The sequence below is a fragment of the Alligator sinensis genome, unplaced genomic scaffold, assembly GCF_000455745.1.
Source record: "Alligator sinensis unplaced genomic scaffold, ASM45574v1 scaffold323_1, whole genome shotgun sequence".
Classification (NCBI taxonomy): domain Eukaryota; kingdom Metazoa; phylum Chordata; order Crocodylia; family Alligatoridae; genus Alligator; species Alligator sinensis.
In genome coordinates this window covers 371856-392687 of record NW_005842483.1, presented here as the reverse complement: position 1 = coordinate 392687, position 20832 = coordinate 371856, and the positions used below count along the sequence as shown (strand labels likewise).

Genomic DNA, 20832 nt, shown 5'->3' with positions numbered 1-20832 from the left:
TCCCTACAGGACTCACATCTGTGTCTTTACCAGATCTGCTTAGCTTATGAGGTCCAATCTGAACAGAGTCCCAAATAATGGAGCCATAGGTATTTTATAATAGTTTGCCTAGGGGACTCAAGGAGGCAAAGAAATTGTGAAACACCTGCTATTAAATCTCATGTTTGATTCGCTCTTCTGGAAATGGAGTTCAGTCCCTTGTCTGTGTATTTTATTTAAGGTTTTATCCCATTCTCATCACTGTAGCATCTGAGTCCCTGAATGGCTAGATTGGGACTCATCAGGAATACCTTGTGAAAGAAACACCTGGCAGAGGATGGTTGTGATTCATGACTACTAAGTAGTAGGTACAGCTGGCAGAAAACAAGTCTATGAAATCTTTTTTTCTGTTAAAAGTTCCATTTAGTCAAAACTAAATGTATTCAGAGAAATATAGCAGGGGTTTTTTTTTTAAGAAAATGCAATGATAATCCTAAATAGATTGCAGGGGTTCTCCATCTCTCTCTCTCCTCCCCTGAGGAATTTTCCCAACAAATTTTCATCAAAATGGATAAATGTCTGTGAAAAAGGATTTTTTTTTCAAAATGTCATTTTTTTTAGTTCCTAAAAAGGGGCAATAACCATGTTTTCAACCAATTGCACCCAATTTTATCCTGCTGTCTTTAGAAAGCAGTGTGGAAAGTAAGGCATTAAAAAAAAGGAGGAGAGATAATGAATTTGATAAGAAGATATGACTACTTAACACATTGCTGAAAGATCATGTTGGTTTATCCAAATGCTCAAGTCCTACTTTTTAGAGACAGAGGATGAGTTTCTCAAAGGTATTTAGGCACCTAAAGATGCAAATAGATATCCAAATGGAAGTTACGCCTCTTATCACTTCTCTAAAATATTAGCATTAGATCCAAAGTCCCGTCTCTATTTAGTCGTCTCACTGTCTGTTCACTCTCCTGTTTCTCACCACCCTTTGGGGCACCAGTTTCTATGTTTCCAAGGCATGTTCTGCTCATTTCACAATAAACTATCAGAATGACTAGTAATGAACCCCACGGGTGTTTGGCAGGAAACAATCTTGGCACAAGATGTGAGACAAACAGCTTGAAATGCTTGAAGGGATGGGGCCCTGAGTACTACAATTTCTAGACTTTCTAATTTCATTGGATTTGTTTTTGTGCATTATAAATGTCACTTAAAAATATATATATATTTTGGCCCAGCTAGTGAAAATCAGCACAGTGGCGCTGCTTTCAGTGGAAGTCCATTGATTTACATCTGTTGAGAGTCTGTCCCTTTTATTTTTTAAGATTTTTTTTAAGGCAAAAGGAGGAATAGATCCTTGGGTGTTGTAAAGATGTGCAGATCAACCAAATTGAAATGAAACTACCAAATATACTAAGATGAAGAGAGCTATCTAAAGATAGAAATGGCTCAGTTCCTCATGCTGTAAGTACTATAAATCAGAAAATTAAAAAGTAGCTTCAATAAAAAGCACAGATTTTGCAAACTGGGAATTATTCCCTGACTGATGTGGCAGAGGCACAGGTCTTTGTTTAAACTCCAAATCTGAGTGCTAAGAGTAGGGTTCTTTCCTTATATCTTAAATGAAATCTATAATAGTCACCTTATTCCAGTATGATTTGTGTTTTGTTTAACAGCCAGAAAAAAGAAGAAAATGTCCTCTAGATTTGACCAAATGGTGTACATATCTGCTGTGACATAAAGAATGGGGTTCAGGGGAGAAGAAGGTTTTCAGAACACTCCCACTATATAATAGATTCCTGCTTTTGTGGTGTACTAATGATAGCTCACTCTCTTTGCTCCCATTTCAAGCCTGGGAGTTGAAAAACTAGATCTCATCATGCCAGGGAACATGTTGCAAGCTCTTTTGATTCATGTTTAGTTTTACATGTGGCTCCTGTAACATCCTGCAAGCCAGATTTACCCTTAATCATAACATTTTTCTTTAGATGCATTCCAGGTCAGTTCTAATCCAATTTCCTTTGCATTTTAATTTTCAAGCTCAACGGTACAAAGAATTCTTCAGTTTCAGAAAAAAGTTACCGCTGGACAATACTTTTGATGGAAGCTTCACAGCTGAGGGTCTGCAGTCTAGGGGCTGACTGAACGATAACCAAAAATAAAGCAAAACAGAGCTGGCTCGAGAAGTTTGGATGGCTTGAGTTCACCAAGAACCATTTACTGTCAGCAGGATCTACAGAAAGTGCCCACAAGCCCTGGTTTAATAGCAGCATGGTTTAGTGGCTGAAGCATGGGAATAGGAACCAGGATTCCTGGCTCCTGTTTTCTTGGCTCAGTCATTCTGTCTCAGTTTAATAGGGGAGACCATGCAGTTTAATGAATGGATGTTGGTGAAGTGCTCTGAGGACCACAACATAGCACAGTCCTATAAAATCCATGAATTTATATATAGATAAATAGAATTTATATATAGCTCTATAGAAGGGTACCATAAAATACCAGTATGTAAATAAAATAAAACTGTCTGATTCCCTACAGTGCGTGGGGAAAGAATTACCAATACGGGAATATCTTTTGCATCAGGGAAAAAATCCTGATGAGAAAGAGAATGGACAAAGCACCATGAGACTGCCAACAATGTATTGGAGCTGTTACTTGGAGCCAACTTCTTTAACATGGCCAGTAAGTGACCAAATCTAGAAGATTAATGTAAGGAAAGACACTATAAGAGTAGCCAATTATAAGAGTAGTCAACTATAAGAAAAGCCAAGAGACAAACACAACATAATTGGAGGAAAATTCTAACTGAAACAAAATCCAAATATTGCACTGTAAACTGCATCTAGCTAAACCAATACATATATGCACATAATGCCTTTCCACCTAAAAGAATCCCCAAGCACTTTGTCAATTGAACATAGCAGTCATTTTACAGGAGGCTGCATGTGTGGCCATGCACTGAGATGCATATACTCACCTTGGCTTTATGGTGAAGGATGTCAGCTGGTTAACTCCATATGACATCACAGTTGTATAGTGCTGTCATATGGTGTTAAACAGCTGACATGATTTGTGCTTGTGGACAGAAAGCGAAGAAGAATACAATGCGCAATTGAAACCTTACAAGGATTTTTAAACAAGCCACAACTTATAGGTTCTTTACAGGGCAGAATTTAATCAGAGAGCATATATTATTACTCAGAGATGGGAACTTGGAATTCATAGACACAGATGGCAGAGCTAACACCATCATTCACGCTTAATGTAGTCCCCACTGCATGGAAAGAGGAATACATTAGCAGGAAATCCAGGCTGTGCGCGAAGCCTGGTTTTTGTTGAGAGCTTAGATATTTGAGCGTCAATTTTTGGAAACAGGAATTTACAAAAGAGAAACAAAACAAGTGGATCAGTAGGGTGCCTTCGAACTGCATTCAGAGACACAGCGGGGTGTGAAGCAATCAGCCAACTAGAGCAATTTGCTACAAAATTGAGAGTGAAAGAGAAAATAAAAGAGGGAACTATGCATTTACCAAGCCCCCTCCTCTTTTTTTTTTAATCATCTGCAAAGCAATCTCTATTCCTACTGTAGTTTTCAGAGCTGCAAAAAAGTGCCTCTGGCAGATACAGTTTAGACAAAGAATATAGATTAGTAACAGCAACAAAAAGGATGAAGTTGGAAAAAAATGGCCCTGTTCTAAAAACAGAAGCAGAACTATAGTCTTCTTCAAAATGAGTCCATGGAAATGAAAGCTGGTTTGTGTTTGCACCTTCCTTTTATTTTGTCTCCTTTTAAGATTCCACCCTTTAGATTTGCAGTACTTAAGTCAGTTTTAGTCATTAATTTCCAAAGTCTGATATAGAGTTGCAGGATGGCTGAAGGTGAAATTAGGCCCATAAGCAGTGCTCACATAAGCTAAAGCTATGATTAGTGCATTTTTCTATAATATAAAAAGAAATATCACAGCCAAAGCGACACTTGTGCTTCATTACTGACCAGGAATCATTGCTGCCTCCTAGCTATGCTTTGTAACTTTTAATAAAGCCTTACTAATGGCAAAAATATTTGCTCACTTATTTGTTCTCTCCCTCCTTTCAGCAAAGACGTATGCATAGCTGGAAAAGATCTATGGTTTTCTAAACTTGTCTTTGGAAAGTTTCTTTGCCAAGTTACCCTTTGTCAGGAGCTCTTATTTTTTTGGTAGGTATCAGTGATTTCTCGTTGAGTTATTCTGAGCACTTCACAGATGCGGTTTCAAACGATGAGGTTTGTATTCTTTTATGTATTAATCACAGCAAGTTACATAAATTTAAACACAAAGCTCTGTCTCAGCTCCAGAAACCCCAGTCTTTCTTTCAAAACCAGCCACAGACTTTCAACAGTCTGTTCTGCAAAGGGCTTTTTAGACCAATGGAAAATAAGCATCTGAGACGTAAGAACTTTTGGCTTCACTTTATTTTATTTACTGAGTCATGCTGAACAAGCCACTTAATTTCAATGGGCCAAATTCAGAGCGAGTCCCAAATACTTTTCTCATTTACACATCTACAGAGTTTCTAGACTTGTGCCAATGCAGAAAAGAGCAGAATTCAGTCCAGTAAATCCAAATGAGATTAGAAGGTCTAAAACTTGCTTGTCCCTCCCATAGTATATATATTACACCAACTTAGATGGACTAACTTGCAACCAGATCCAAATACTCACCTTGAGCACTGTAATGCCTAAATCTTTGGAATCCAGCTCTATAGTGGACTCCATAAGCCTGAGTTAGGCACCTAGATAATTTATATAATGCTCAGAAATTAATTGGCATTTGAAATGGGGATCTCCAAAAAACAGCACACTGAGCAAGAAGCCAAGAAGACCATGCTGAGGACATGAGTGTGTCCTACATTTTGCTCATCTGGGAGTTTAAATTCGATAGTGCTTCCACAAGGCTTCTTTCTCCATGGCAGATTCAGAGCCTGGACCCCCTCCTGAAGGTAAGTGCTTGGCCCACTCTTTCAAGGGTGGAGCAGGAAATTCATTGTTTTATCCAAGAGCTCAGCGATTAGAGCACTCACCCAGGATGTGGCAAACCCAGGGCTTAATTCCTTCCCCGGCTTGACAGAATTCTAAGTCACATTCCTCATCTTTAAAGAGAATATCCTAACCACTAGGTACAGGTGGTTTTGGAGTTAGAGGCAACTGGAGAGGGATATTCAGCCCTTCCCATTTGGCTGTTCCACTTTGCAAGGGATACTTAAGGAAATTTTGGGACTGAGAGGGGAAGAGAGAGAGCATAACTCTCTGGCCTAGAGAGAAAAGGCAGTCCTGGGTTCAAGTCCCTGTTCCAAGGACTCCTTATACATTTTATATTAAAAAGTCCTTAGAACTAGGTTTCAAATCCCACAGAGCTCAAGTGCATCAGAACAAGAAATAAAATCTCTACTTTCTAGAACGTAGATGGTCTCATGTGGCCAGACTTGGTATTTTAAATGATTTTTCTTGCAACTAACAATATTGGTATATGGGGGGTAGGGGTGAGGAGGGGCCAGCTCGATAGCAATATGTATTTTTCTATACATACATGTATATAAATATACATTGAAAAACAAAATGGAACTTGGAAAACTTATCCAGTAACTCTGAACTTATTTCTTTCTCCAATATCTAGGCTGGGTGTCTTTTGCTATTGCTATGCTTTTCAGATCAGATTCCTTATCTTTACCCTTAGGTAGGCTGGTGCAAGTCCAGATTGCCTCCAGTATACTTTATTCCTTATTTACAGTTGTGGAAAGAAGAGTGCATTTTTTTTTAATTAAATTTTTCAGTTCTGATTTTGCTTATCACAGTGAAAACAACAGTTGTAGTCAGAGGCTTTTAAAAATATTGTTCTAATGTATTTTTAAAAACCTATGGCAAAATGCTGACATTATCAAGGAATGTATTAATGGGTGAGGTTATACTCTCACACAGCCTACAAAAACACTGTTCAGAATTCATCCCTCTGTGGATTTACATTATCAAATCATTTGGCTTGTAATTTTATCTGTTATTTAGTAGAAAATGGGATCATATAAAAATAAAGTGCCATGAGGTAAGTATTTATACTGTAGCCATGACACATTAAACACATGTCTGGAGTAAAAGGTGAATTACATAAACAGGAATTTGTGGTAGACCTCCACTGAAGTCAATGGAGTGACGGCAGGGATGAAATTAGTTTAGAATACTTAAAGTGCTTCCTGGGGTCATAAAGCTAGAATGAAGTTATCAGTCTCCGTTTCCATAAGCCAAACAATCTGCTTTCCCATTTTTAAATTAGCTGATGTGAAAGACTTTTGTATATAGAGGCAAGCAACGTGGAATTCTTCTGTCCTTGTGATTTAGTTGCAACTAGAAAACATTATTCTTTTATATGTATGCCGTCCTGGAATTATGTATCAAAGTGTCTGACAAGCTTGAATTGTTAGGATGGCAATTGCCTGGGCGGCAGAAGGCTATTTTAAGTGTCGGTTAGTAGATATTTGCACTGCACTTTGTAATTTTCCTTCGTTTCAACCACACACTTATTCCAGCTCTGCAAATGACATCTCGGGGATGCTGAGTCCCTCAGACCTCAATCATACATGCACACTGCTCTCATCCATGCAAAGTATTACTGGTTCCCTCCCACCAGGCTTATGTCTTTCTCCAAGGCCAACCCCCACACCGCCCCTTGAGATGACCTCTTACTACTTAACAAAAATTGTGGTTTGCTTGGACAGGGAGAACTCTGTCCTTGGTACTAGTATTTTAAATTTGTGGGAATGTGCATATTTTTCAAACACATGAGACCACAGAAAGAATTCCTAGAAATCCCTTTATATTCCTCAGGCTAGACAACTGCCTGGCCTAGTTCTGTCAAATATTATGAAATCAAGAGCTTGCATCTGTGGAAACCCAGGGTGGAATCCTACATCCTTCCTTAAGTGTTTTATGTGAGGAACAGAAAATATCATTGAGAATTAGAAGATGGGCTAAATCAACCCTAGAAGAGCTGGGAGGCAGGATTTCTTTTTTCCAGGAGGAGAACTAGATTATATAAATATGTAGGGCCAAGTACTTGTATATAAAAACATGGAACGAAGTGGATGCAGGACACTTGAACACAAGAGGAGAGGATGAACTTTCTTAAATAGCCCAGGCTGAGATGTACCTCTGTGCTTTGTTGTAAAGCCTGTGTTTTTAGTCTGTGATGCAATGGGAATTTTAAACATATACATAACTCCGAGTAAGCAGTTGTTTGGGATAGTGGTTACACTCCGACAGAAGCCTCCACCTGGCTTGTCATGCCAACAGATCATGGTTCTTCTGAGCCACTGGGAGTCTTGAGATTCCTCCACCAAGAATACTCTGATCCCCTCTCTAGTATCCCAACTTGGGATCTGTCTGCTCAGGAACCATGGCTGACTTCAACCTGAGCTTTGGAATCTGAAAAGGAAAGTTTTCTGCTAGTTTTCCACTGAAGTCAATGCATCTATATCAATAGAGAATTTGGCCTACGTTCTCTAAGCTCATCAGACTTTCTGGGGGAAAGCCGTCCTGCTGGATCACATGCAGAAGTGAAGTAGATTTCTAACACTGTAGTGGATGAAACATAGGTATGATCCCTTCAATGCACAGAAAATATGCAAGAGGTGCAGATGCCACTAACTTAGGCCCAGACTGAAAGCCTCTTATATACACTATCGAATCATTACTTACCTGACTAGTAGCCTTAGAGCGATACATGTTAGTAACTTCTCACCAAATAATTAATTTATATAGATGTATAGACTACTGTGAATAAGGAGTTAATAAGCTGATTCCTAGGGATCAAAACCAAAACAGAACAAACATTTGCATATTAATAAACTGACTTTTCCAACATGACCATGGCAGTTCCATCTCAAAGGCAAATAGTAGCAAGGAAAATAAACATGACAGTGAAATAATCTAAAAAAAAAAAAAAGTCCCAAATATAAATCAGGCTGAAAATGACCAAAAAAGTGTAAATCCATGCCTGTCAATAACCATTTTGGCATATCACATTCTCTTTGGATCTTCCATAAATTCTACTGGGGACATGCAACTGACCTGTTAACCTACAGAGTATATGATCCAGCCCTTTAGTTAACACTTGGCAATCGGAAATGATAAACACTTTGGCTTGGAGATGATATTTCCTCCTATAAACACTCAACTGGCTGTCATTCTGGAAAAAGTTGATGCAAAGCTCATTAAGAGAAAGCTCAGCATAGGAAACACCACAGTCTTCCTGGAAATTCTGTCCTGTGCCAAGATTCTGCAGCAATAAGAATGACACCATTGCTTTTACTGACTCTGCATCCTGTTCTTTGAAGTGAAGCTGATACCACACAGCTTCCATTTACTGCATAAGTCAGTCCTGAATTACTATAATGAAAACAACCAAGGAGAGAAATAGAGGCCATGATTAAAAAAACTGACTTGCATGAGGCTCATTAACAGGAAGGGATAGCTACGTACTGAAAGACATATCTTTTTCTCTTTTGGCCTTGCAGTCCCTCCTGAACACAACGAAGGAAGATTTTAGAAAGGCTCAGTGGCCTGAAGTGGGGCCAAATGCCTCAGGAGTGAGCTTTGTGATTGCAGACGGGCATGTCGGATTCTGAACATTTTCTGAAACCTGGAAAAGTAGATACTGAGCATTTTGGAAAATCTGATACCCGTTATCTTTTCTGAGCACACTGGACTTGGGTTTTAAAATCTGCACCTAAGGGTTTGATCTAATTCACTGTCCTCACATTTATTGCAATGGAGTGATTATGCTGTAATTCCTTTGCTGTGCCCAGAAGGATCTCCATACATTTCTTACATAGTGTTGTATACAGGACCACTGAAATTAATTAGAAGCCAGATTCAGTCTGAACTGTAGGCTCTTCACCAAATCTAAAGACCCTAGGTTGAAAATCAAAGCTGCAAGATTTCATCTCACACTTGGTTTCCTGCACAGTTAATACTGCCTCCTGTATTCCAGTCTTTATGGCAACCCTCAAATCATCTGGCAAACCTACCCACTAGATAGTGCTTTTAGGGCCACTGCAAATGAAAAACTGGATTGCTTTCCTCGAAAGCAATCTTTTCTGCTATTGCCTGCCAAGATTGGCACTGTAAGGATTTTGATAATAGTTACTTGCTGTAAGGAGGAAGAAAGCTATGCCAAAAGCCTGACTGCTGGCTACACTGAAGCCCCTACACAAAGTTCTAGCAGACAAAGGTGCCTTAATGTCAAACTGAATTACATTTACATCCACCATTAGGTTACATTACAGTGTCAGACAGGTGTGAAGGGACGTAAATGTAAGCATATGCCTATGCATATGCAAACTCTAACAGATCTCCACATAGACTATGGACATGTGCCTGAGCTCTTTGCTGAATCAGGGCCACTGTGGCTGCAACTCTCAAAGGAACCTAAAGGCTCCCATACAAGTGCAGGGAGCCTGGTCCGACGTGCTGGAAATCCAGCATGTTGCAGTAGACTTGATTAATCAAGCTGCTGGAGCACAGAAATTGAGGCACTCCAGCAGACTCTAGCATCACGTGTATCAGCATCCCCATGCTGAAAAATGATGAGTTTTAGTTCAAAGCTCTCTGCCACCATTCTTTCAGTGCAGGGATGCTGATACACATGATGATCAGGTGCTTTTAATTAGCACAGCTCACTAATTAAAGCGCCCCCCAGGCATCCCAGAGCACATGTAAAAATGCCCTAAGTGACCTAGGCAAAGCAATCAGTCTCTTGTTAACTTTGCATATTGATGCCAGCTTCATTTCTGCATTTGGGAGGGAAGAAACAAGTTATACCAGATCTTTGCCCTTCCTATGATTTGACTAGGTTTAAAAAAAAATAATTCTATTCCCTTGCCATGCTCTTTTTAGACAGCTACTAAAAAGAATATGCTTTTTAATCATGAAACAATATCATTTTTGTGGGAGGTTTGGAAAACATCTATATGAATTGAAGAAAGCTTCCTTTCTGCTCCTAGTGCAGTTCTGGTTACAAGGAAAGAGCTTTCTGTGTGAGTAATCTTTCTAAGTAGGAAGCAGAACTCCCCTATTGCTAAGGAAGAATGGACCTCCAGTAGGCTAATATGTGATGGATGACTGAATGCAAACTTGGCAAGGTTACTCACCATTTCCCAAAGAATACAAAATGCCACAGGCTAGTCACACACAGGGATTCTCTGGTTCGAAGTTCTTAAGGCTTGGCAACATCCAAGATTAGTTAATTGAAACTACAGTGGCAACACAATTAAGGATGTGAATTTGGGGAAATTTCTAATGTCTGCATCAACTTAGGATGTATTTGTCCTTTGAGTTCAACTTACAAATGAGCCAAAGGTATGTATGTATATGGGACAGCATTCCCATTGGCTCTGGAGACCAAAGAGTAAGACCTTACCTTTTAAAGATAAATTCATGGGGCATAATCTCAGCTGGTGTAAAACCAGCTTAGATCCTTCAGTGTCATTGGCGCTATATTCATTTAGACTAATTAAGGACATGGCCCAGGGTTTCTTTGTGTATTAAGTGCAGGATTTTCTATGTGTAATTCACACAGAGAGAGAAAGAGAGGGAGAGAGAGAGGAAACCCAATAAAAGATCGTTTTAATCGGATGTAGTTGTAATGAAATATAAATAACCCAAATTACACACATATTGTATTAGCTTTTCTCCCACTAGCTAGTGCTAGAAAAAAAAAAAAACAGAGGTAAAGCCAGCTTTTTTTTTCCTGCTTGGTATAATGATCCTTATAAAGTGCTTTTTTTATGCATCTAAACACATCCTGCTAGACTGACAGACACCCCTTGTCAGACAGGCTCCGTACCCCCAGCTTCAGCACTCTGTGCAGCTTAGTTACATCACACTTTGGAGGATTTCATTTTCATTTGGAAGAATGCCCAGTTTTTAACTTTTCCCACATGTGGAAGGCATTTAACTTCAGCTCGGATTGGATGGAAGGAGGAACGCACGAGTGGACAGTAAGTACTCTAAACCAGGGAAGTTTAATTTGAATAAACCCCAGAGCTCAGGGGAAGCTGAGAGAGCTCAGCGCTGTATCCAAGAATTGCTCTTTTTGCTTCTTTCCGGTACTTTTCTTCCTCAAAGAACTGACCTCTTTCGCCTTCTTTTCTTTTCATCTCACAAAGAACTTTTAAAACTATCGGTAATAACAGATCTTCTGTCTTGTCTGCTCAGACTGTAGGCGATTTGGGGCAGAAACTTCCTCTTTCTGTGTATTTACAACTTCTAACCCAGTGAGACTCTGCAGCTGTGTAACAGTAGTTACAACAGTAATGTCTAGAAGGGTCTGACCCATAGTTTACTTAAACCAAAGGGACTTGATGTTGATGGGCTTGGATCAGACCTTTTTCAATTCTTTTCATCCATAGATCTGAAAACATTTTTTTCATGAAATGAAGTCTCATACAATGTAAGATCTTGCTTTTTCACTCCTGGTGCAGAGATGTTTTACTATTTTTGTATTTATTTAGTATTTTAAAACAATTTCTTTTCCAAATCCAGGACAAAAGTTAACTGCTCCTAGCATTATTTATACTGTCTGGTTGCATTTCCAATAACATTTACGACTCTGAAATGGCATGGCATAGTGGCTGATAAAATACTTTTATTCTGGCTACCATCTTCCTTAATTTCTTACTGTAGTTATAACATGCTTATTCTGATAACATTTTATCCACTACCTTTAAAACTGCAAAAAAATAGATATCAATATTTAACAATATTTTAAGGATTATACAATATATAAACTATTATTTTATGGCAGTTACCAGTTCTTAAGATACGACTGCCAAAAAGCATACCAGTGTAAGTAGAGGAAGAATGTAAAATGATAAATCACAACATAATTTTATAGTCTAATATCTCACCATCTGCCAGACATCAAAACAAATGCTTTTTACTGTTGGAAAACTGAGATTTTTAACTTTCCAGTGACATAAATCATGCTTTTCAAGGTCTAAAAGTTTATGAGATACTGGAACTTAAAACTGTCATTGGTCCTTTGGTTTAGCAATTCCTTGATGGCATCGTTCCAATGTTGAATAGATCGAGTCCTAGACTTCAGGCCAGAGTAATTTTCAACCTCTCTAAGTCTCTCATGTTTAACTGTGTGCTGAGTGTTTAAGAGAGATAAAAGTGTCTTGCAGGTAACTAGCCAGAGCCCACACAATTCATTTTCACTTCTTTCCAAGTTAAAATTTGAATCCAGATCTCACTTTATGATCAGCTAAATTTTACCAGGATGATTCACAGTCAATGGAGAACATGTATTTATGCCAAATGGTTGCTATTCACATAATCACATGTACTAGATTACTAATAATTAGCATTTCTAGAATGCCTTTTCCTCCATGGCTCTCAAGGCACTATATGAACCTATGTAAGCATTCTTACATGTGCCTTGCACAGCATCAAAAGAAATAGCAAATGTTTGTAATAGGTTACCATTATTGCAAAGGATAATACTTCCTAAGGGCATGAAGCCACTCAGCTTTTGACACCCAAGCCCAGCTATATTTCCATCTCATCTTCATACCTCTGTTTGCTTGATTCATCCATCCCATCTTATAGATTCTTTTACCAAATGCAGGCTTGTGTATCCACAAGGGGAAGAATATCTTTAAATCAAGACAGTTTCGTTGAAGTAAATTAGAACATCCGCATATGTGAAAAGGATCTCAGCTTATTCTAGGCATTTTATAAAAGGCAGGGTTAGGAAGAATAAGTCGCTGTTGTCTGAACTTCAAACACCTTTGGAAATTCCATTCTGGTAACACGATAGTTTCACTTAATTTCATTCTGGGAGGAGTGTGCGGGAGGGATGCAGGCATGATCTGCTCAGATCCACGTGTGGAGTTTGAAAAATAGATTTTCCTGTTAAATTTGCCCACTTCAGCTGATGGAATTAACTTTGGGAACTGCAGGTCAGATATTATGGGGCATGCATCTTTGCTTGCTCAATGGAATTGTAGACTCTGTTATGGGCTCCATTTATTCGGGCTATTACTGCAGTCTGTGCTGGATCATGCCTCTGCTAAAGGACACCAGCTTTGCTGTCAGACAAGCTGCAGTGCTCTAATGTGCAGGCCACATGCTTTCCAGTGGATCATATGGTTCTCCCACTGTATGGAAGGCATTGATAAAGTAACTTTGTAGTTTTAGGATTAGGGACTAGAACTTGAAAAGCATCTTCTCTGGGATGAAAAGAGAAACTAATGAAGAGAAAAGCTGGCAAATGAATAGTAATTTGCTGCAGATAATAAGTGGTAATGGGACCATGACAGTGGGAGCCACAAAGGGCTTCTTTCTACCTCGCCCCTTCTCGTTCTGCTCTTTTTACAGCTGCTAATCCCCATACTCATTTCAGATTCAAGCTCATTCCTGAGCTGAAAGTAAAAAAGTAGACTAGCAGGAGACTTTCCATGATTTCCCTGGTAACTGCCCAATGCCTCCAAAATTTCATGATAGTGAGGTTGGAATGAATCACATTTTTGACTGTGTGAGATGATTGAATGAGAAATCTGACTTAAGGTGTACTTTTCTTTTCACACTTATGAGCAACAACAAAGAGAAATATTATATTTCATATCCAGGTTTTTCTCCTTAGGTGTCCCATTATAGAAGCCTCTATAATCATTAAGGCACCTTAAAATATGTACCACTTACAGGCTTTTCCACTGGTATGACTGCAAAGCACTCTAAGGCAAAATCAGGCACCTGGACATGAATCAGGGGACATTTTATAAATAACTACACATGTTAACTTGACTAGTCAGAAGTTTTTTTCTCTACGCTACTTTATTCAGGCATATAAAGGGGAAGTTTGTAAAATTAATACCCACTATTTAATGGGAAATTTGTTAAATGAACTGAAAAAGCAAGTACAACAAAGTTTCTGCCTTAGTCATTGTGTTACTGTGCAGTTTGTTGGCTGTTGTTCCAGCTTTTACATAAAGGGGAAAGTGTGTAGAGAAAACATTTATTGTGCTTCTGGATTATATAGGTCTTCTGTTGTACAATAGGACTATGTCATGGTTTTCCACTTATACTACAGGCAGTATGAACGTGACATTTTACCTGGCAAGTGCAATGCAGATTTTGACCTATTTTAAAATATCTGCCAAAAAACAGTGCTTCCTAGTAGCCAGATAAAAAGTTCTCAAGCACACTGGAAAAACTGCAAAAAATAATGTAACTGCATGGAGTTTGGAAGTAGGTAGAACTCAGCTCTTAAAGCCAAATATTCCAACCATCTCTCAACCAACTGCACTGACTGAAGCCAAGATCCTGGCTACTAAGTACAGTAGAACTGCTGAAGAGGCAGTTGTGCTGACGACTGTAATGCAGCACAAGGAAGTAATGAGCATAGGAAAGATTGTATAGTACAAAGACTTCAGTATGTGAAGTGGTTCATTATGGCCACCAAGGATTTCAACCCCCTGCCTTCAAAATGCCCATGTAGCTAGTAGTAAGATAACAGTTGAGCCTCCCTTTGTCTATCATACTTCAAGACAGAGCTGGATGCTACCTTTTACTCAGAGAGGGAGGGAAGAAGGTGACAAAAACTTTAAAGCAAACAAGCACGACCTGGTGAATTAAAAATAGAAAACATCCAACTCTTTTCAACTTATACAAGTGTGTAGTGGTAGAAGTTATTTGCAGGTCCAAGCCTTACAAGTGGAGTCGATCTGAAAGTGGGGTTGGGGGGATATACTCCTCGAATTACTGGATTGGCCAAGTACATCCCAGGAATTCACCTTCAATCTGAAATTCATTTTCTATCCCCACTGTCATTTCTTTTTTAACCACAGATCTAGCATTCAACATTCCAACACGAATTCATTGGTTCATTCATTTGCTCAAACCAATGCCAATGAGAAACTTATCTGAGTGTATCTGACATCAGAAAATAAACTATGTACATGCACACCCCATAAAAGAAAAACATTCCCAGATGAGATGCCTGGCAGATCAGAATGAATAAAGCACTGACTGTAAAGTTCACAAGAGACATCTATTATTGCAAGATAAAAAAAAAAAATAAGCTCTGGATTTTTTAAATTCAGCAATCAATGAGAAAGACTTACTTTATAAGCCCTGATATGGATTAGATCCCACTGTGAACAGCCTCCATGAAATAAATATGATGTAAAAGTCACCTTCCAGCTTCCCACTTTGTTGCTGTCCTGTCAAAACTCAGAAAAGTTGTCTTGTCTTACAGTGTGTGTGTGTGTGTGTGTGTATGTGTGTGTGGTATGTGTGTGTGTGTCTGAAAGAGAGAGAGATGTTTGACAGTAAGGCAAATTGTGGTTAGAGCAGCCAGCTTCTGCTGGGTTTATATAGCTGAGCGAGAAATCCTGATCCCTGCTCATTCCACTGTAATGGGATGCCTGAAGGCAAGCTTTCCACTTTTTTTTTTTTTCCAGTTGACGAATTAAAGGAACAGCCTCCCTCTGGAGCCTGGGAGCTTGTGAAAGACAAATGCGCGCACTGGTGTGCACACACACATGCATATGCATGGTGACAGACACAAAAAGGTATTTGCATGCAATTTAGGGGAAAAGAAGGAAACCCCTGGCTCCATTAAAAAGAAAGTCATCTCAAGGCAAGTGAAGCAGAAAGGATAATATCTTCCTTATAGTATAGCAAAGGATACTTCTCCATTTTAATATTGTGCAAAAAGAAACAAATTTAAGTCAAATGAGAAGGGTGACAGATTCCAAATTCAACCCCCCAGGGCTTCTAGACCCCAATCGGCTAACTTTCCACCTGGTCTAAGGCAGCCATGCTCTGTCAAAGAGAGCTGAACTACACTAATGTACACCAACTGAGAATTTGGCCCGTCTGTATAATTTCAACCTTGTCCCCTCATTAGTGTCTCTGTGAACTGCTGCTAACTCAACAGTGATAGGGGATAAAGTGAAGAAAATGAGTAAAATCTACTGAACTGAGATCTGCCTGACTTCTTTTCCCAGTGTTTTATCTCTTCCCTTCAAGAAAATTGGAGGTCGCATCTTTCTTCTCAGTATCAGATAAAGGGGGATTATATGTCTGGGGTGCATGTGTGTTGGAAAAGATAATCTGTTCCTTTTTTATTATTATTACTGGGGACAAAGCTCCTACATTCCCCTTTGTTTCTCCCCCTTTTCCGTCTTGCTATTATCAATAATTCACAGGCTGCTGATTTTAGGGGATTTCAAGGACACCTTTTGTTATCTCTGGCTCTCCTAGAACCTCAGGCTTGTGACTAAGAGTTAAGGGTATGTTAGCAGCTGTGCTAACATTGACATTCCTCCTATCTAACAGGATAAATTGGCCTTCTCCCATTTAGTCCTCATCATTAGCATCTTGTCCTCAGGGACTTGCAGCTCTGCCTTCATCTGGCTCATAACTATGTACCAGCTATAATGTGTCTGATGGTCTTCCAGTTAACAAACATACTAGCAATAAGTTAGCCATCTGATGTCCTCCTTTTGGTATGATCCAAAACCCACTCAAGACAACAAAAGCATTTCTATTCACTTGACCAAGTAATGGATAAGCTACACAAGAAGCAGCTACGAAAGTACAACCTTAGAGCACTGCTTAGATCTAAATTACAGCTCAAACTTGTTGTCTAGATCCTTCAAATCACTTCATTTCACTTATCTCAGCTCTTTTTCAGTTGACATTTCTGAGGAGCACAGGGTTTGCCATGTAAGATCAGACCATCTGTCTATCAAATTCAGTACCATGCCTCTGGCAGTGACCCAGTCCTGATACGTCACAAGAAGGAAGATTCTCTCCGCCCCAAACTATCTAAAAAAGACAAAAAGAAATGATCAGCTATACAGTGTATGTGGGAGGGGCAGAAATCTTGACCTGGAGCAATCATCTTAAATCCTGAATCATTTAAAATCCCATTAAAGCATCATCTTAAGTCATTTTAGATTGTAGAGATACAAATGAGTTATGGATCTTAACACGATTGAGTCTTCCTTTAAATCCATAATAATTCATTCTATTCTTTGAGCCTCTTGTAAGCTGACACCTCTAGTTTATATTAAAGTCAGTCAAAAAAGAAAACAGGAAACGGCAAAAAAAGATCCTGTTGCTTTCCAAGCAGATAAAGACCTCATCTAAAAGTTCAAAATTCAAATTTTCAGTTACAAAATACTAGCTTCCTGTACTGTAAACTCTATATTCCAAGTTTCTGACCAGTTTTGTTTCTGAAGAATTATATCCTACTATAGAATCTGAAAAAGTTATCAGTGAAATATTCTAATATCCAGTAGATATCTCCAGCTAAAATCTCCATGCCCCACTTTTCGGGGCAGGCTGAATCTTAAGTTTGTGCCCTCCTAGGTTTCATTTACAATGACAGTTTTATGGAAACTTGCCACTTTCTTTAATGCCAATGCATCTCAGCAAGGTAACAACCTTGTGAGTGTGAGAATAGATGGAACAGCAATATTTATCTTGTATTTTGTGTCTAGCCCTTCTCAGAATATGACCTACATGGCATGGGAGTAGTCAATACAGGGAGACCTAACTGACCAGTCTATGCTATTGCTTCTTCCTGCAAAGTTCAAGGTAGACTCATGCAAAGGGAAAAGAAAGGCTGAACAGGAGGTGTACCTCCATTGGGACAGCACTTAGGACAGAAGATTCCCATGCACCACTACAACCTGGGGACTGACTGGCTAAGCAGCAGCTCTGCAGAGAAGAACCTGGGGGTGACAATGGACAAGAAGATGGCTATGAGTCAGCAGTGCACCCTTGTTGCCAAGAAGGCTAAGAGCATCCTGGGCTCCATTAGTAGGAACGTTGCGTTGGAGAGTTGCCAGCAGATCCAGGGAAATAATTATTCCACTCTATTCTGCACTGGTGAGGCCACATCTGGAGTACTGTGTCCAGTTTTGAGCCCCCCACTATAGAAAGGATGTGGACAAGTTGGAGAAAGTCCAGCAGAGGGCAATAAAAATGGTGAGGGGGCTGGGGGACATGACTTGTGAGGAGAGGCTGAAGGAACTGGGTTTATTTTGTCTGCAGAAGAGAAGACTGAGAGGGGATTTGATAGCAGCCTTCAACTCCCTGAAAGATGGTTCCACAAAGGATGGAGCTGGACTGTTCTCAGTGATGGCAATGAAAATGGTGAGGGGGCTGAGGCACATGACTTCTGAGGAGATGCTGAGGGAACTGGGTTTATTTATTCTGCAGAATAGAAGACAGAGGGGATTTGATAGTGGCCTTCAACTACCTGAAGGGGGTCCAAAGAGGATGGAGCTAGACTGTTTTCAGGGGTGACAGATGACAGAACAAGGAGCAATGGTCTCAAGTTGCAGCAAGGGAGGTTCAGGTTGGATATTAGGAAAAAAATTCTCACTAGGAAGGTGGTGAAGCTCTAAAACAGGTTACCTAGAGAGATGGTGGAATATCTATTCTTGGAGGTTTTTAAGGCCCAGCTTGACAGAGCCTTGGCTGGGATGTTCTAGTTGGGGATGGTCCTGCTTTGAGCAGAGGGTTGGGTTAGATGACATCCTGAGGCCCCTTCCAACCCTCATTTTCTGTGATTCTATGATTGGCTGATGTTTCAAATGTGATGGGGATTCAGGAAAAAAAAGGATTCCAAAACGTACCATTTCACAGTTGGCTAAAAGCATTAGGCTCATAAGCACATAAGCTCACAAAGTTTAAGGCCAGGGAAGATGATTATCAACATGCAGTATTTTCTAGTACAGATCCTCCCATTTTTCACTTAATCCAGTTAGCATCCTCACTTCCAGCATCCTCACTTGGGAAGTAAAAATTGATGGCAGGGTTTTTTTGTTTTTCTTGCTTGTTCTTTTTTTTTTTTTACAAGAAAAAGGGAGGGAGGAATTTCTTCTACATATATGTAAAAAACATGTTCAGATGGGTCCAAAACTAGTATTTAGATGCTAATCACACAGTGAAGCAGACCCTAACCCACATGAATTCTGGAAAACATTCATCAGATGTATATGTCTTCTTATCATGACATGACAACTAGTATCTGATTGCAGGAGCTTGAACAATCTGGCTTGGTCAGGATTCACTGCTAAACTGTCTCACTCACATCTAGAAATAATCTGAAACTGAGCAATATTTGAGAATGAGACTTGAATGCTGGCCTGAAGGGGAAGCATTTGAAAATACAGTGAGAAATAATGAGTCCTCAGTGAATCTTGAGATGTCACTAACTATATTACACAAATCAATAGACTAAGTAACATCATACAGAGGGAAAGAAGCAACCTGAATGAATGAGTCTCATTAAATATAAATGACCAAGTGACGGCGTTTTCATACAAGGTAAGAGATACCTAGTATGAATGGCTTTGAAACCTAGGAACCATCTTCAGCACAGGTCTCTGGAAGGAGATGAGTTTCTAGGTGGAGATTAGTGATGAAATGAGAGAAGGATCAGATGTGCAAATAATATAAAAAAGCTGGGAGGCAGAGCAAATATATATCACATACACTGATTAATTTGACATGCGTCCAAAACAAAACAAGTTTACTTGTGGATTAAATGAATTACATTCCTTAGTCATAAAAAGTCCCATTGTATTCTGTGATACATGTGCTGTGGAAAGGAAACTCTTGCTCGTGTGAAGGAGATGTTGTATTACCAATTTAAATAGCATGAAGGAATCAGCATTGGGAAGATTCAATTTTTGCACTTCAAAGACAGTACTGTAAGGACAGATGAGTTTAATGGTATGCAAGTAAAGCAAAGTCCTTGGGTAAAAGTGTTTAGTGTAAAGTTCTTATGCTGCAGGAACATTTGAAAGCAGCATCTTTGTCTGATTAGAACAGGCCATCAGAAAGGGGGAATCCTGTCTCTTCTGCTTTCAGTATGACTTTGGGCAAGTCATTCTTTTTTCCAGTCCCCAGCCTGATGCTTTCAGATTTTCACAGGTTAAGTACAATTTGTAGCTTGTTTTGTTGTTGCTGTTCTTAAACTCCTCAAAATTAGAAGCACTGGAGCTCCAAAATTTAGACATGGGTCTGCATTGAAGTGTGAGGCTGTACAAACATGAAACCATAAGGGTAGAGGTAAACTAACTATTTAGACTTGATAGCAAGTTAGAATAAAGAATAATAAATATAATAATATATAATAAATAAAATAAATATTATATAAATAAAAAATCTTGCTTTCTTCCATGGTGTCTATGTATATATTAATGGGAAGGTTAGTCACTACAAAGAGCTCTTAGGTGTAACTACAGCATGGCCACAGACGTCACGGTGAAGTAGTGCAGAAATTCTGAATCTAGCTTTAAAATGGCTTGCTCAGGAACCAGCAGCTGTTGAGCTAAGACAGGGTCAAACACATCCACTGTCCAATGGCTTATGCTAATAGAAAAATAAAGGTGTATAGTTAGGGAAAATTGAATATAACAATGATTGATCCTTTTCTATTTAATTAACTAAGAAACTTGATATGAAAAGTAGGGCTGCGCAAAGCTTCAGTCACTGATTCAATTTGTCGGAGATTCAACCTGGTTTGGCAGCTGAATCTGCAAATGCAAATTGAATCAAGAGACCCATTAATCTTTCCGAATCGAATCAGAAGCCTCTGATTCAATTCGGAGAGATTTGACAATTTGGACATAACCACGGCCTTATATTTTTTTCTACATACCCAAGGTACTAGGTGGCTCGTGAACACTGAGATGGTAGGGTGGATGGAGAGTCCCACTGGAGCGCGTTGGTGGGGAGGTCCCCAGCATGCTCGGCAGTGGACCTGGAAGTGGACCAGAAGAAATTCCCCTTCA

General features: G+C 39.3%; 1 protein-coding gene across 4 annotated transcripts in view; it reads right to left on the bottom strand.

The window, feature by feature from the left end:
• Positions 1-15391, bottom strand: part of TNC (tenascin C) — an 85672-nt gene extending 70281 nt beyond the window's left edge. Inside the window, exon 1 of one of the 4 annotated variants that reach the window (XM_006031117.3) lies at positions 15136-15391. The gene's annotated coding sequence lies outside the window, so the exon portion shown is untranslated. The remainder of the gene's footprint in view (positions 1-15135) is intronic. The other 3 variants (XM_006031119.3, XM_006031120.3, XM_014523405.2) reach the window with 3 other exon arrangements.
• Positions 15392-20832: the final 5441 nt, after the last annotated feature.